This window comes from Rattus norvegicus, chromosome 19 (genome assembly GCF_021556685.1).
Source record: "Rattus norvegicus strain SHRSP/BbbUtx chromosome 19, alternate assembly SHRSP_T2T, whole genome shotgun sequence".
NCBI lineage: Eukaryota > Metazoa > Chordata > Mammalia > Rodentia > Muridae > Rattus > Rattus norvegicus.
The window spans coordinates 61293606-61308635 of NC_141552.1; the positions used below are offsets into that span (position 1 = coordinate 61293606).

The window sequence follows — 15030 nt, forward strand, 5'->3', positions numbered from 1 at the left end:
GGTCCTGGATTCTATAAGAAAGCAGGCTGAGCAAGCCATGAGGAGCAAACCAGTAAGCAGTCACCCTTCCATGGCCACTACATCAAGCTCCTGTCCCCAGATTCCCGCCCTGCTTGAGCTCTTGTTCTGACTTCCTCTGACGATGAACTGTGCTATGGAAGTGTAAGTCAAATAAACCCTTTCCTCCCCAACTTGCTTTAGTCATGGTGCTCCATCATACTTATAGTGACCCTAACTAAGACAGAGGCATAGTGTGATAAGTCTGAAATCTCACTATTTGTTAGCAAACAAGCAAGTTGCCTACCACCAGACAAAGACAAAGTTCAAGGACCTTGGACTTTCATCACTGTTTGCTAATTAAGGCTGTATGCTATCTGCATTTCACAAGTACTTGCTGAGGCAGAAGATTAAATAAGTCTCCATATCTCACTATATAGAGGGAAATGTTTCAGATACAATTGAACGTTACTCTTCCTATCAAGAACCAGGAAATTCTCAACTGGAACAAGAAAAAAAAGTTGACAGAAATCAACACCCAGATGGAAACATACTGGAGTTATCTGAGGAGTTTAAAATAGCTGCCATGACAGTGCCTTAGGGAGGCCTCCTCATGCTCACTGAATGCTGTGTTCTTATGCTGACAACATATAGAAAGGAGGCAGAGCAAACCGACTCTCTGTACAGCTTAACCCAGGCCATTGTGCCTGATCTAGATTGTGAATGGGGATACATGGATTTGGAGAGAAGGAGAAAATGCTTTAGTGAGCAGTCAGGAACAAGCTTGGGGGAAAAAAATGGATAAAAAGGTTTCATCAAAGGAACAGAAAGTCTTGGGAGAAAAACAATGGAAGCAGAAAGAAGAACCAAATGAAAAGCATGGGACTTGAATCAGTAACTGGAATTTTTAAATAGATACACGCAACAGCAGGATGAGAAGAAGGAAGCATCAGTGAACTTGGGGACAGAACAATAAAAATGACGTAATCTGAACAGTACAGTGAAAAGGATCCAGAGGAGGAAGCAGAGCTCGAAGACCTGAAGGCCACAGTATAAGAGGATACATCGCAGCCATAGAAGAATAGGAAATGAGAAAGAAGACATTTCATTTATTATATATAAGTACACTGTAGCTGTCTTCAGATACACCAGAAGAGGGCATCGGATCTCTTTACAGATGGTTGTGAGCCACCATGTGGTTGCTGGGAATTGAACTCATGACCTCTGGAAGAGCAGTCGGGTGCTCTTAACCGCTGAGCCATCTCTCCAGCCCGAAAGAAGACATTTCAAATGGCTGAGAATCTCCTACAATTTTCAAGGTTTTGCCCCTCCTGATGCAGAAACTGAGCAACACAACACAGTATACTCTCACAGAGGTCATGCAAGACACTCATCAGCAGACCTTGAACACTAAGGACAAAGAAACATCCTTAGAAAGGACCAGAGGAAAAACATTTACCTTACTCCCACCTTGAGTTGGGAAACAATTAGAATGACAGCTAGTTTCTTATCATGAGCCATGGAACCCAGGAAGAAATGTCCAATAACTTTTAAATAGCTAAAGAAGAGATCTATCAACTCATAAATCTATGTCCTGTGAAAACAGGACTTTTAAGAATAAGAGAGGAATGGAGATTTTTAAGATTAAGAAGAACTAGAGTCTTTGTCATCAGTAGAGCAATCCTAAAAGAGTAGCAAAGGAAAAATCTCTAAATCAAGAATAGTGCATAAAAGCTGTATTAGAAGTTGATACAAGAAAAAATGAAAGAAGGATAAAATGTGAGAAACATAAAAGTCTTCTCTTACTGAATTTAATTTTCTTATAATGTCAAAGCAAAACCACTGTCTATTATGGTTTTCAGTGTATGTAGAAGAAATACAATTCAGAGATGTAAGTAGAGAAGTTTAGAAGTTTATTAGAGGGACTTGAAGTGATGTAAATTCTTTATGATTTTTGAACTGGGGAATGCCAGTAACAGGAAACATGAGAAGAAACCTATACAAAATGATACACTAAGAAATACTACAGGTACATCGCACTGGGTTAAAGGATGTTTGGGTAACTTGGAGTTTCAGGAATGAGACAGAACTGAGAAACAAAGAACAAGAAGAAACAAGAAGGCAGAGTTAAACTCCAGCATATCATTAATTACATTAAATGTAAATGGTCTAAAGAAACAACTAGAACACAAAGACTGACAATAGATTTAAAAAGAATACAACTGTTTACTGTCAGCAAGATCTTAATCCATCTGTAATACAGGTGAGTTGAAAATAAGTGGATGGCAAAGAATCAAAAGAATCCTGAACAAGAATAGACCTATCAATAACAGATTAAATATACTTTTAAACAACAACAACATTTCGAGAACAAACACAAAATGTTATATAGGATCAAAGGGTTGGCCAACAAAAAATCAACAGTAATCCTTTGTGCATGTGCATATGTATTCGTGTGTGTGTGTGTGTGTGTGTGTGTGTGTGTGTGTGTGTGTGTGTGTGAGATCTATTTTCTGCTGCTATGGCAGAATATCAGAGACTGAGGATATTTAAACAAGATAAGTGTATTTGGTCCATGATTTTTAGAGAGCTAGAAGATCATCACATCTGATAAGGAAATTCCTTCTGGGCCATGTTATGGCTAAAGGTATCATAGAATAAACAAATACATTGGGGGTAAATTTGTCTCTTCTAGACCTAATCCACTCCTATTACAATGTAATCTATTCATAAGGGCGGAGGTATTGTGGCCTCATCACTTTGTCAGAGCTACCACTGAAAACAGATACAATGGGTAACTTCTGAAGGAGCCACTTAACCCACAGCAAACCTAACAAAGCTATAAAACACATCGAGCAAATACTGTTAGAAATGAAAGCTAAAGTGGACAAGTCTACAAATTCAGTTCAAGACGACAGCACTATCTTCTTGATCATTGAAAGAACAATAGAGTATTACCAAGATACACAGAACCGTGGACCGACAGGATCCAGCTGTCTAATAGAGTACTCAGAGGCAGCAATGTACCCTGGAAATATAATCTGCACTATGAACTGAATGAACAAATTCAATGGGCTGAAATCATATAGGAGTATCCTCTACCACATGGAATCGAGCTGAAATTTAGTGTCATGAAGCTCCCCAAACAGGTGGAAACTGAACTTAGGATTTTACATGTTGCATGCATCAAAGAGGACATTCTAGGGGAGATATAAAAATATATTAAATGATACATTGAACCCCAAAAAAATGTCACCAGTAAGTATATCTCCCTTCTTTTTATAAAAGACAATTACTCTATCTTTAATGTGTGTGTGTGTTTGTGTGTGTGTGTGTGTGTGTGTGTGTGTGTGTGTGTCCATGTGGGTACCTGTGGAGGTCAGAGGCATCAGAGACCTCAGAGCTTGTGTCACAGGTGATTGTGAGTCACCAATGCGGTGCTGGGAACTCAAATGGGGTCCTCTGCAAGTGCCGTGCTCTTAACTGCTGAACCCTTTCTTCATTCCCCTCCCCGCAAGAAACAAATTTTGTGTGTAGCGGAAATAAAGTAAAAACATGGATGAAAGGTTATGGAGACTGAGAATGGAGTTTGTTTCCCAGGAGAAAAGGTAATGGATAGGAAGATGGAAAAGTTGCCTGAAGTGCCAAATCGCCGTTCACATTCCTGTTTCCCAAGAGCGTGACACCATTTTCCTCAGGTCTATGTCTGAGGGCACTTTCATATTGGAACCAGACAAGGACATTTAGTTAAAGGGAAGTCTATAAAGACATGGACAGGGTCTATGGAGACCAGAGATGTTCAGAACAAGAGAGAGCAGTAAGAGTGTTCTGAAGAAAAGCACAGCTTCTTACCAATCCAAAGGGGAACGTGGAAGGCATGTGGGAGAATATGGAGATACTGCGAGGTGCTGAGAACCAGGCAGAAGACACTACTCCTGTGTCCAGTAAGTCAGCTTCAGCTATGCTACCCTATGGGAAGGACACTGAAGACTTGAGCTCCCCCTTCCCTTTGTCTCCTGTCAGGATTCTAAGAGGGTGGCTTCAACAGGAAGTCAGAGGCAAGGGGCCCTTTGCCTTCTCAGTTCATAAAGATGTGCCTCCTGGTGGCATATTGATAGAGGGTGAAGGTAGGAGGCAGAGAGCTGTGTGGCTGGCAGAGACACTCAAAGGCACGGGCAACTATTCCCTGGACACGTTGAAATGCTGGTAAGGGCAGGAGATATGGCTCCATTAGTAAACAGCTTGTTGGGCAAACACGAGGATCTGTGTTCATTCTCTGGCACCCATGTAACAGCTGGGTGTGACATTGTCATCTCAGCGTGGGAGAGGACACAAGAGGACTCCTGTGGCTTTCTGGTCAGCCAGTCTAGCTGAATCGATGGGCCCTGCGTTTGGTGAGAGACACTCCCGAGAACAAGATAGAGAGCGATTAAGGAAGACACCTGACATTCATCCATCTCCACACACTTACACATATATGTGCTCACATACCCCCTACACAACCACATGCACTCAAAGGCGTAGAAACTATAATCACTCTGAGATGGGCTGCTTATCAGAGAGTTGCCGAAAAGAGTCACCCGACCCAACAGTCTGCTGTGTGAGAGGGAGAATAAACCTTTATTACATTAAGCCTCTGAGATTTGGGGTTGTGTATTAAAACAGCTAGTGTTAATTACCCTGACTAATACACCCAATAAAAGCCAGGGCCTCGGAGTCTGTGTGGAGTCGAATATTAAATGCACACCCAGCACTCAGGAGTAATTAAAAAGTGATTCCAATATTTACTTGTGTCTCTCGAAAAACACCAATGGGGATCTGATTCATAATTTTAGTCACTCATCTCAAAACCCATTTTATTACTAATATCATCCCCCTTTGACCCAGATCCTTCCATCTATCAACCCTCAAACATTTTCCCCAACTCCAAGTCCATGCAGGACTTCTTCTCGTTAACCCTCCTTTGCCTTCCAGACTTTCACAGTATGGGAACTTTGAGTATCCTTCTTTGCTTGCTCCAATCACTGTCTCTCTGCTAGCATGAAAAAATCCCTGCATCCTGTTTCCTGACAGGGAAGTAACAGTGATGCTGGCACATAGTAAGACATGGGCATGTGCTCATTACAGGCTGCTTTCCTAGGCTGCTGTCTCTGAGACACTGTTGTCCTGCAGTCGTTCATGGGAAGCATATTGCAAATGAACACCTGTGGAGGGAGAGAAAGCAAAAGCAGGCTAAGGCAGCAAGGCAGATCTGGTGTCTCTGTGTCTCTTCTTTGGGCTCTAGGAGCTTAGCCCTCATCCCCCCTGTATCCGTCTACCATGGATGTGATCAGCCTGGGGAGCAGGTGACCTTGGACAAGGGCATTCCCGAGAGACCTGACAGCTGAAGGCTGCTGCTGACAGCTCTCTGCAGCTGGGACAGTGCGTGCTGCCTTGTGGAAGAGCTTTGGCAGCCAGTCACCATCTATCACTGTACTGAGAGCTTGTGTATGTACAGAAGGTAGGGTACAACAGAGTGGCCCTATGTGCCCTTGCAGCCTTGTCAGCTTCTGTTCTTCCTGCTCTCCCTTCTCTGTGAGGTCCTGAGTCTCTTACACTGTCCTAGGCTTGCCACTTGCTTAAAGAAGCACATAGGAATTCACTCCTTCCGAGAAGCCTCTGTCCTGATGCTCTGTCTGCCTCACTGTCCTGCCCAGGGCTGTCCAGTCTTCCACACAGGAACAGTGGCCCTGTGGCTTCATTCTGGCCTGTGGGGGTTACAGAGCAGTGTGCTGCTGGCCTTGCTGGAATGAATTGATTTATCATTATTATTAAAGAACACCATAATGACTGTAGTCACCAGGAGGACTTCTTAATGGTTCTTCCCCTCTTGACTGTTGCCTTAAAAGGCACCCAGGGCTGTGCATATCTTGCTAGCCTTCAAGATGACTTTTTTTCTCTGATTGTCTATAATTAGGACCTGGGCAGGAATAGCCTTTTAATTCCCCTTCTCCCTATTAGCTTCATTCTTTAGCTCTTGCAGTGACTCAGATCAAGTTCGTGTAAACTCTGTAGTTGAGCCCAAGTAAGCCAAGGGAAGAAGGCCAAAGCGATGAAAGTTGATAGAGTCTTGGGGATATGTCTCTACTGGGATTTGAACACAGCTCAGCTGAGATTGCCTACATGGGATCAGAAGATATCTCAAACTGATAGACACTTCAGCTTCTTCCTCTGTTAAGTACAGATGATGTACCTGCCTGATGCAGGTCATGTGAACGTAGACACTCGTGTATGTCCTGAGCTGGTCCTCAGGATAAACACTTGGCATGTCCCTGAGACACATCTGCTGTGTGTTAATTATTGATGTTTACATTTTTTTCCTTTAAGTGTGTTAAGTTTGCAGTCAGTACAAACAATTAGCCTGTGGCAGCGGCTGGGGACCTTCTATGAGCACTCTGGACCTCATCTTCCCTCCATTGAATGCCAACACAGCACAGACTGTAGGTCCCCAGTGAGCTTAGTTCTTGGTTCATTCTGGTTGCTCTCACTTCCCAGCATGCACTGGCTGTGGATGGCCCTCCTGGCCACAGAACTCCTTGACTCAGCTGGAACACTCATCTTTCGGAGGAACAACTCAGGCTCTAATGGAGAGTGACTAGTTCAAGAAAGTAGTTTCTGAAGAGCTTTTGGTATCTGATGATTCTACATCATCAGCCTTCTTCCTCATTACTTACCTCCTTCAACTCTAATCTCTAACCATTTGCCTTTCCTTGAACGTTGCATGCTCAAAGTTTTTGAGCTTTCTATACACACCATTTCCTTGGGGCAGGCATCTCTTCAGTCTCCTTTTTTTTTTCTGACTTCTGGTCTACCTTATCTGATGCCCTCCTCCAAGATCTCAGGATCTTCAGCTTTCTGTGTAAACTTTTATTCTGCTCCACGGGTCTCTTTAGTATTTTTTTTTGTCACCATCTGTCTTGGCTGCCAACACTGCAACTTACATCTGTACTTTCCAACTTAGACCTCGAGTGTGATGAGGAAAGCAGGTCCTATTTCTCTTCAGTTGGATACTTGACGTAGAGATTTCTGGATGCCAGGTTTTGTGTATCCACCTGATAGGTAAAGCTGATAAATTCCTTCCAGCTGGATACCTAAGGATAGTATGTTACCTGAGCAATATAAACCTGAATCATGACAAAGATGAATCCTTGACTTACGTGAACTTTCCACCTTGTGTAGGAGATAAAATATATACAAAAGTTATAGAAAATATTAGTGACAAATGAGTAAGGCATGAAAGATCTTTTCTAGAGCAAAGGGGAAGCAGAAGAGAAGGGATCCTTGGTAGATAATATGATGTTCTGACCTAACCTGTAAGGGAAGAAAAGATTATAACAGGTAGCAATAGAGATGAATCAGGGCATGAAGCAAGTAGAAACAGCATCTCAATGGAGTGATGAGGTCTAAGACTGGTGCTCTTCCTGTATCTGTGTTGTATAAGAAAATGGGCATCTGACTGTATAAGAAAGAATGAAGACACATAGACTATTTTTGATACTGTGAAAGGTCAGAGTAATATCTGTAGAGCTGTGCTTTGGGTATATTTATTGGTAGAGAGAGAGCTCAGTAAAAGCACTGAGGAATAGCATGACTTCCATGTCTCGTTAGAGCAGGCCACTAGTGACAGACTCTATCTGAGAGAAGACTATAGGCACATCCATGAAGTTAGGAGCATATAACTTAAATGTCATGGTGTGTGTGTGTTGGACAGAGACAGATAAATGGAGAGACCGCTATACAGACAGAGACAGACACAGAGATGTTTGTGTGTACATACATGTTTTCGTGTGTGTGGATATGCATGCACATATCAGCATGCATGTGGAGGTCTGATGATAACATTGGATATCTTATTAAATCATTCCCCATTTCATTTACTGAGGGAGAGTCTCTCCTTGAATGCTGTCAGCTGGCTAGTCTAGCTAGCCATCTTGTCCTGGGGACTCACAGTCTCTTCCTCTAAGGTACTAGAAAAAATATATATATATATATCTTCCATGCTCATTCATTTATTCATATCTCTATGAAAGAACAATTTTAAAATTTCTCCATATTCTAATCCCAGGTAGAAAGATCCAAACTCTCATCCTTACACATACACAGTAAGTGTTTGATCCATTGAGCCAGCCCCCAACCCCTGGACATTATGGTTGAAGGAGTTTTAATTTAAGTAAACAGTGAGATCCTTACAGAAGATCGGGCTTAGAGGCAGACCAAGAGTTTGACTTCAGGTAAAGAACTTAGTGTTGGCAGGCATGCCTGGATGGCACACAAGGCTCCAACACATAAGTAAGGGGAGGCTGGCATGCACAAGTATGCTGAGGTTGGTGCCCATGGGTGTGCCAGGATTTGTGCCAGAGTGTTTGCCTTTATTGCTTTAAATGCTTGTCAAGAAGGGCAGAAAACTGGAAAGCTGATATAGCCCTGTTCTTATTGTATAGGCTTCTCCCTTGGGGGGGGGGGGCATTAGCTACTTAACGGCTAACCTAGACTAATGATAAAATGAAACCAGCCCCTAATCAGTGGATTGAGGCACTCAGGATCATCTAGCTAGGCCAGCTTCCCCCTGAGTGCATCAGGTGTTGAGCATGTGCACAAAAGTTTCCTTATAGTAATTTACAGTGCCCTGTCGTATGCATCTAGGTGTTGACTTTGCTAGGCCCATGCTACTTCTTTTAATCATGCAGCTAATATGTTCAGAGCAGAGCATCCTTCCTGCCTTTGCTCTGGCAGATAGTGAAGAATCCAGGGCCCACTATGTCAGAACTTGTCCCTTCCTGGGTCCTGGAATGAAATAAATACAACAGAGTTGTGTGATAACCCAGAAGGTGTAGGCTTCTAATGAAAGCAACACCAGGTATTGAGGCCTAAAGGAACCATTGATCATCTGTCTATAACAGAGACTGGCAGAGACTATTGTCCCCGAGTCCTTGGGAGTTTACGGTTTTGTATTAAATATAACAGTTTCCTTTTGATGAAGTATTTTATGACGGGTACTATAAATTACTGTAAGGAAACTTTTTGGTCAGCAAGAATTTATGACGATGATAAATTCGAGCAATGTCTTTTTAAGTGTCTCTATGAACGAACACTTTCAAAATTTCCCCAGGTTCTAGTCACAGGTAGAGCCTCTTGGTGATTATTTTTGTACATCCCAAGTGAGTTCTTTTATTAAGATTCCTAAGAATAAGACTTATGATTTATCTTGATGACATATTAACAGCCAGTCATACCAAATACATTTTTCTTTCTTATGTACCAGAAAGTATATTCCGGCTGTCAGCCTTTGGGGTACAATGAATTTCAAAAAATTTTCTGATGTACCTCCCCCGTCACTGAACATTCTTTCGCCTTTGTAAGTTATCAAAATCGTTGGAAAAAGGTTCTAGCAAGAAAAAGAAGCAGGGGTATAGGCGCCATGGTGTCTTAACAGTAAGACATAAGTGATGATGAAAGGCAGCCTGTGACTTCCACATATGAAATGACTGCGCTGGATCAATCAATGGTGAATCCCATTAGCGAAAGAGTGCTCCCCCAAGTATTCAGACTTCAAGTTGGTATATTCAGTGGCCTTGATTAATAATTCCAGTATGAAAGAGAGTGTTCATGTTACATTAAAAACCATCTTCGGTCTGTGTCGTTTTGAGAAAGAAACAGATGAAAGTGTTTGAATTTCACAGGGTCCTTTATCTGTGTGTCTGGGGCTTTCCTTCGTGGGTATGTTTACCACAGGAAAAGCAATCAAATCACAGACCACTTCAGAGTCTCCCAGGAGAAGATGACTCATTCAGAGGGAAGCATCTCTCACCATTTAGAGGGGAGGGAGGGGAAGAAACAAGACTCAAGAAGCATTTCTTCTTTTATCTATTGTGGCTTAGCTCATCCTTGGTGCGAGCCCTCACCTTTCAACCAAGAGTCCTAATAGCAAGTTAAAAATATTCACCACGGCCTCCGGGTGTTTTCACAGTACCAGCTCCCCCTGACTGTTTAAAGAATTTTCATGTCTCTTTCGGGTCTCATCTTGACCTTAAAATTTTAATTTGAATTCTTATAAATAGAAACAAAAAAAAATGCACAATGGGAAGGGGAGGCATTGAGACAACTTCAGCTCTGCATTTTAGGTAGTTCCCTCTGCCCTTTCTCTTCTGCAAAGAGAGGAAGAGGCAGAGGGGGAGGCAGACGGGCAGAGAGAGAGGGGAGGGGGAGAGAAAGAGCGAGAACTAGTGCAGAAACACTAAAATGTGGGCCAGGACGGATTGCTAGATCCTTAGGGGTACTTGCCTTGCAACCATGAGGACTGAGACCAATCTCCAAAATCTATGTAAATGAAGCCACATGTGAGGGCTCCCATCTGTAATCAGAACTGGAGAAGCAGAAATGGGCTCTCTGGCCAGGGAGCCTACCCTACTTGAGGCCAGTGTGATCCTGTAGAGCAGCACCTAAACTTGTCCTGTGGCCACACACACACACACAGGCATGTACTCAAATACAAGCAATGCTGTAAAAATGATTATCACTCTTCTGTGTGTATTAGTTAGTGCTGGAAATTAATATGACAACAGTTATTTCTTAACTAGCTAGTTCCCCCAAATAACTACACAGAGATCTTTTAATATTTCAAACTGTAGGCCTTAGTTGGGAAGACTCTCAACTAGCTCATCTAAATTAACCCCCTCCCCCCACCCGTCCGTCCAGCCTCCTTTCGTAGTCACCTTGTTTGCTCTGGTGTCTCCTGGATAATACAACAAACAACGACGACAACAACAACAACAACAAAAACCAAAAGAAAACAGCAACAACACCCTTTTTTTTCCCTCCTTCCTAGAGTTCCTTTCTCCCTCCCAGGAAGTCCCGCCTTCCACTTCCTGCCCAGATAATTGGCCATCAGACATTTTTATTAAAGCCAATCAGAGAATGCCTTAAGTAGGCGAGGAAGGACAGAGACACAACTTCACACCGCATACCCCAATACAATGTATAAGTCTGTCACAAAGTTGGATTGGCTCTTGACATGATGTCCTCAGTAGGCTGTTGATCTTAGAAGAGAAATCTCCTGATTTCATATACAGAGAGAAGCTGGGGTTCAAGCCCTTCACACCCACCTGCTGCTTTATGGCAATGTTTTGAATAATCCGGCTCACCAAAACTGGGTTTAAAGGATAGATATGTAGCATGTGAAACACATCCATGAATAAGCAGATAGATGGACAAGGACGTAGGAGTTATTTTCTGGAGGCTATTGTGGGAGGAGCACTGGCTCCAACACTGTGGCTTTCTTCTGGAACTTGTAGGTGGCATTGTTGGGTGCCCAAAGGCGGTATAATTGGGTGGAGGTTCACAAACCTCTTTTAGTTCATCCCTACAAATTCCAGGACCTCCACTTGATTGCACCAACATACTCAAATTCAGTCATCATCTTGTTAAAAACAAACACTTTCAAAACACACTTCCTGGGAACGCTTATAGATACAAATATTTGCTGTATCGTTTGATAGTAAAGTATAATGTGATTTAATAATATTGTATTATATGTTTAAATAAAATAAGTTGAATTAAAATGTTAGACTTGACAAAAATATAATTCTAGGCACCCCAAAGTATCATTTTTATTTGCTTTATCCCCTCCCCCTTCCTCCCTCCCCCCTCCCCCTTCTTCTCAGATTTATTCTGTGTCTATTTTCCTTAGGATAATTATGGAAAACAGTAGCACCTAACAATGGTGCCTACCTTCCTGGAGGTTTACTAATGTTAAACAACAGATATAAAAATAAAGAAATAATGGGGCCAGAGAGAGGGCTCTGTAGTTAAGAACACTTATTGTTCTTCCAGAGGACCAGAGCTCAATTCCAAGCACCCCATAATATCAGGCTGCTCATGACAGCAACTCTAACCTCAGATTTAACATCCTCTGTGGTCTCCTTGGGCAACTGCACACACACTTGCCATATAGTCATAAAGACACACTCACATACATACAAATAAATTTTAAGACAAATGAAGAAATGGTATATTAGGGGAAATGTCAGCGTGGGTGATGGGGTGTGGGAAGACTTGAGGGGAGGAGGGGGAGGGGCCTGGGAACCAGGGCTCTGAAGGAGGTGAGAGTGGTTGCTGTGAAATTGCAAAGTTTCAGGAAGAGCAGGGGCCCATGAGCTGGAGCACAGTGGGTGCTGGGAAAAAGGGGGAAGGGGTGAGGCCATATGATGAGGCATGGGAGCCTTTCTTCTCTGTGCAGAGGGAGTCAAGCAAGCTATTAACGGAATTGACTTCTGTGTTTAAGGCATCCTGCCGTATGGAACTGGAATGGGGCCGAGTGAGGGGAGAGGCAACTGGGAATACATTACAGCATCCTCCAAGTGAGAGGAGAGAGCAGTTGGGCCAAGCCAAGGTCATGCAATGGCTGGTGGGTAGCAATTCAAGATAGCTCCAAACTTGAGGTGCTAGGTACAGTGGCTAAACCAGTGTGTGTGTGTGTGTGTCTGTGTGTGTGTGTGTGTGTGTGTGTATCTTTGTGTGTGTGTGTATCTGTGTGTGCGTGTGTGTGTGTGTCTGTGTGTGTATGTGTATATCTGTGTGTGTGTGCATGTGTATATCTGTATGTATGTGTATCTGTGTGTGTATGTGTATATCTGTGTGTGTATCTGTGTGTGTGTATCTGTGTGTGTATCTCTCTCTTTCTCTCTCTCTCTCTCTCTCTCTCTCTCTCTCTCTGTGTGTGTGTGTGTGTGTGTGTGTGTGTGTGTGTGTGTGTGAGACACAGAACCACTGGGACCAGAAACCCAGGCAGCTCAGCTGGTAGCCTCATCCCCAGCATGCACACCTCAGGGGACAGCACAGTTAACAGTGGAATTCAGACTGGGAGGTGTTGCTAATCGGTGGCTTAAGCGCTGTCCGGGAACAACTCTGTTCATTTATCAACCGTCAGGAATGGGAGCATTAATGACTGTTAGCGCCATTATTTGCTACTTTGAGGGTCACATGCTTCACCCATTTACCTCCCCCAAATCTGGGAAGCCGAATGTGTCTGAGATTATGAGATTCTTTCTTTTCTGCCTAATTTATTTTATAAACGGCTAATGTAAATCACGATGCTCCCACACACCATTTCCGTTGAGAGGGTAGCAACAGCATTGCTGTAATTGAGACATTCTGACTTGGGGGGTGCCCGTGGAACCGCTGAGTCGGAATGCCATTTCTGTTTTGGAGGGGTGGGGCAGGAGATGTTTTTTAGTCTTAAAAATAATTTTCAGTGTCATTTTTTTTGTTATTCTAATTTCAATTTAGAGCCTAAACATTGCAGTGAGCTTTGGTGGTGGTGGGGGGGGCGTGGATTGCAGCTTGCTTTGGGTCTTTGTCTGCTAATGTGTCTGTTATTGCCTCCGTTGCAAAACAAGAACATTTAAAAACAAACGAGAAAACCAAACTTCTGACAGAAGCGCTTTCTAACTGTGCCCTGTCACCAGGCGCCAGACACTGCAGGGAGCCGGTTGTGTCACAGGATTGTCTTGGACTGTGCTGTTGTGATATTAGCTTTACACGGTTCTCTTCCCCCAACACACACACACACACACACACACACACACACACACACACACACACACACACACACACACAAAGGGAAGTCTGAGGTCAGTACCCCTGTGGGCTGTCCAGAATGGTACAGATTTTAGTAATAACTCGCTCCAAGCCTTAGACTTGACAGATGGAGAACTGAGGCCCAGGATGGCAAATTAGTTTGCTGAAGGTTGTTAGTTTATTGTTTTCTCTCCCTCTCTCCCTCTCTCCTTCCTCTTCCTCCTTTTCTTCCTCCTCTTCCTCCTCCTCCTCTTTGCAGTTTCTTTCTTCCTTCTTCTCCTTCCTTTCTTTTCATTTTGCTTTAGACACGGGGCCTAACCTGCATCCCAGGCTGGACTGGAACTTGCAAAATAAATCTCAAGCTGACCTCAAACTTTTGACTCTCCTTTTGCATCAGCCTCCCAAGTACTGAGATTCTAGGCACGAGCTGTTTCCCTAGTATTATCAGACTATGAACTCTCTCACCTACTATGGTTCAGGGTTTCTCACATCACGGGATGGGGTTTAGTCAGACAGGTAGGTCTTGGGGGAGGGCCTTATTCTCTTCTCCTTGCCCTTATCTGTCTGCCCAAAGACTCATCATTTACTTTAGATGAGGCACGTTCAACCTGGAAAAACACTAAGGATTTGAATAGCCACTCTGTCCCCATGATGGACTGCTAGACCAATGACAAGACCTGCGTCTCTTCCAATAGAGAGTATCGCTTCCAAAGATGCTCAGCTGTGTCTTCCTAACTGTAAGTGAGACACCCAGTCATGTGTTGTCCTTCTGTGGAGGTTGGCCATTTCTCCTTGCTAAGGCTGTTAGGCTCACAGTCCATCCCTGTCCACAAGAGGCACACTGGTGTCTTCTTCATAGACAGTAATGACTGCAGCAAATGGCCCTCAAATGGCAGAAAAGTGTCACCATAGGTAATGGGTAGAAATGTGGCCGTGCTAACTGGTAGTAACAGGTGTGTAATATAATGTGCCCAATGCGTTGCCATCCATAAAGAGGACCTTGGGCAAGAGCTTGGGTCTCACTTTTCCCACTTACTGAATGAGAATAGGAAGAGTGGCTCATGCCTCACCATGTGAGAGGACAGCGGGGCCCCAGAGCAAGAGAGAGAGAGAGATTTCCATGTGACATTTGCTGCCGTTACATGGGACTTGCTAAAGGAAACCTTTCCATTTGTCCAATGTCACCTTCATCCAGTAAACACAACACTGACTTTGTCTGTGAACCCTGCCAAGGCACTGAGGACCTTGCCTGATGCAGGGGATGAATGCTCTGCCCTTTCAGCCACTGTGCTTTAGAAATACCCGGTTAGGTCAGCTGTCCATCTGGGGTTTGTAGCTCTGGTGGCTGTAGAAGGAGGACTTCAGGATTCCTGTAGATTTGGGGTATCTGTAGGCAGCACTCTTTCCCTGTAAATAACA

The 15030-nt window shown here is 43.5% G+C and overlaps 1 non-coding gene across 1 annotated transcript; it reads left to right on the forward strand.

Annotated features, from left to right (window-relative positions):
• The first annotated feature begins 601 nt into the window (after nucleotides 1-601).
• On the forward strand, nucleotides 602-734 carry LOC120098686 (small nucleolar RNA SNORA51). Its single transcript, XR_015644480.1, has one exon. It is a non-coding gene; the product is annotated as a small nucleolar RNA SNORA51 (small nucleolar RNA).
• The last annotated feature ends 14296 nt before the right edge of the window (nucleotides 735-15030 follow it).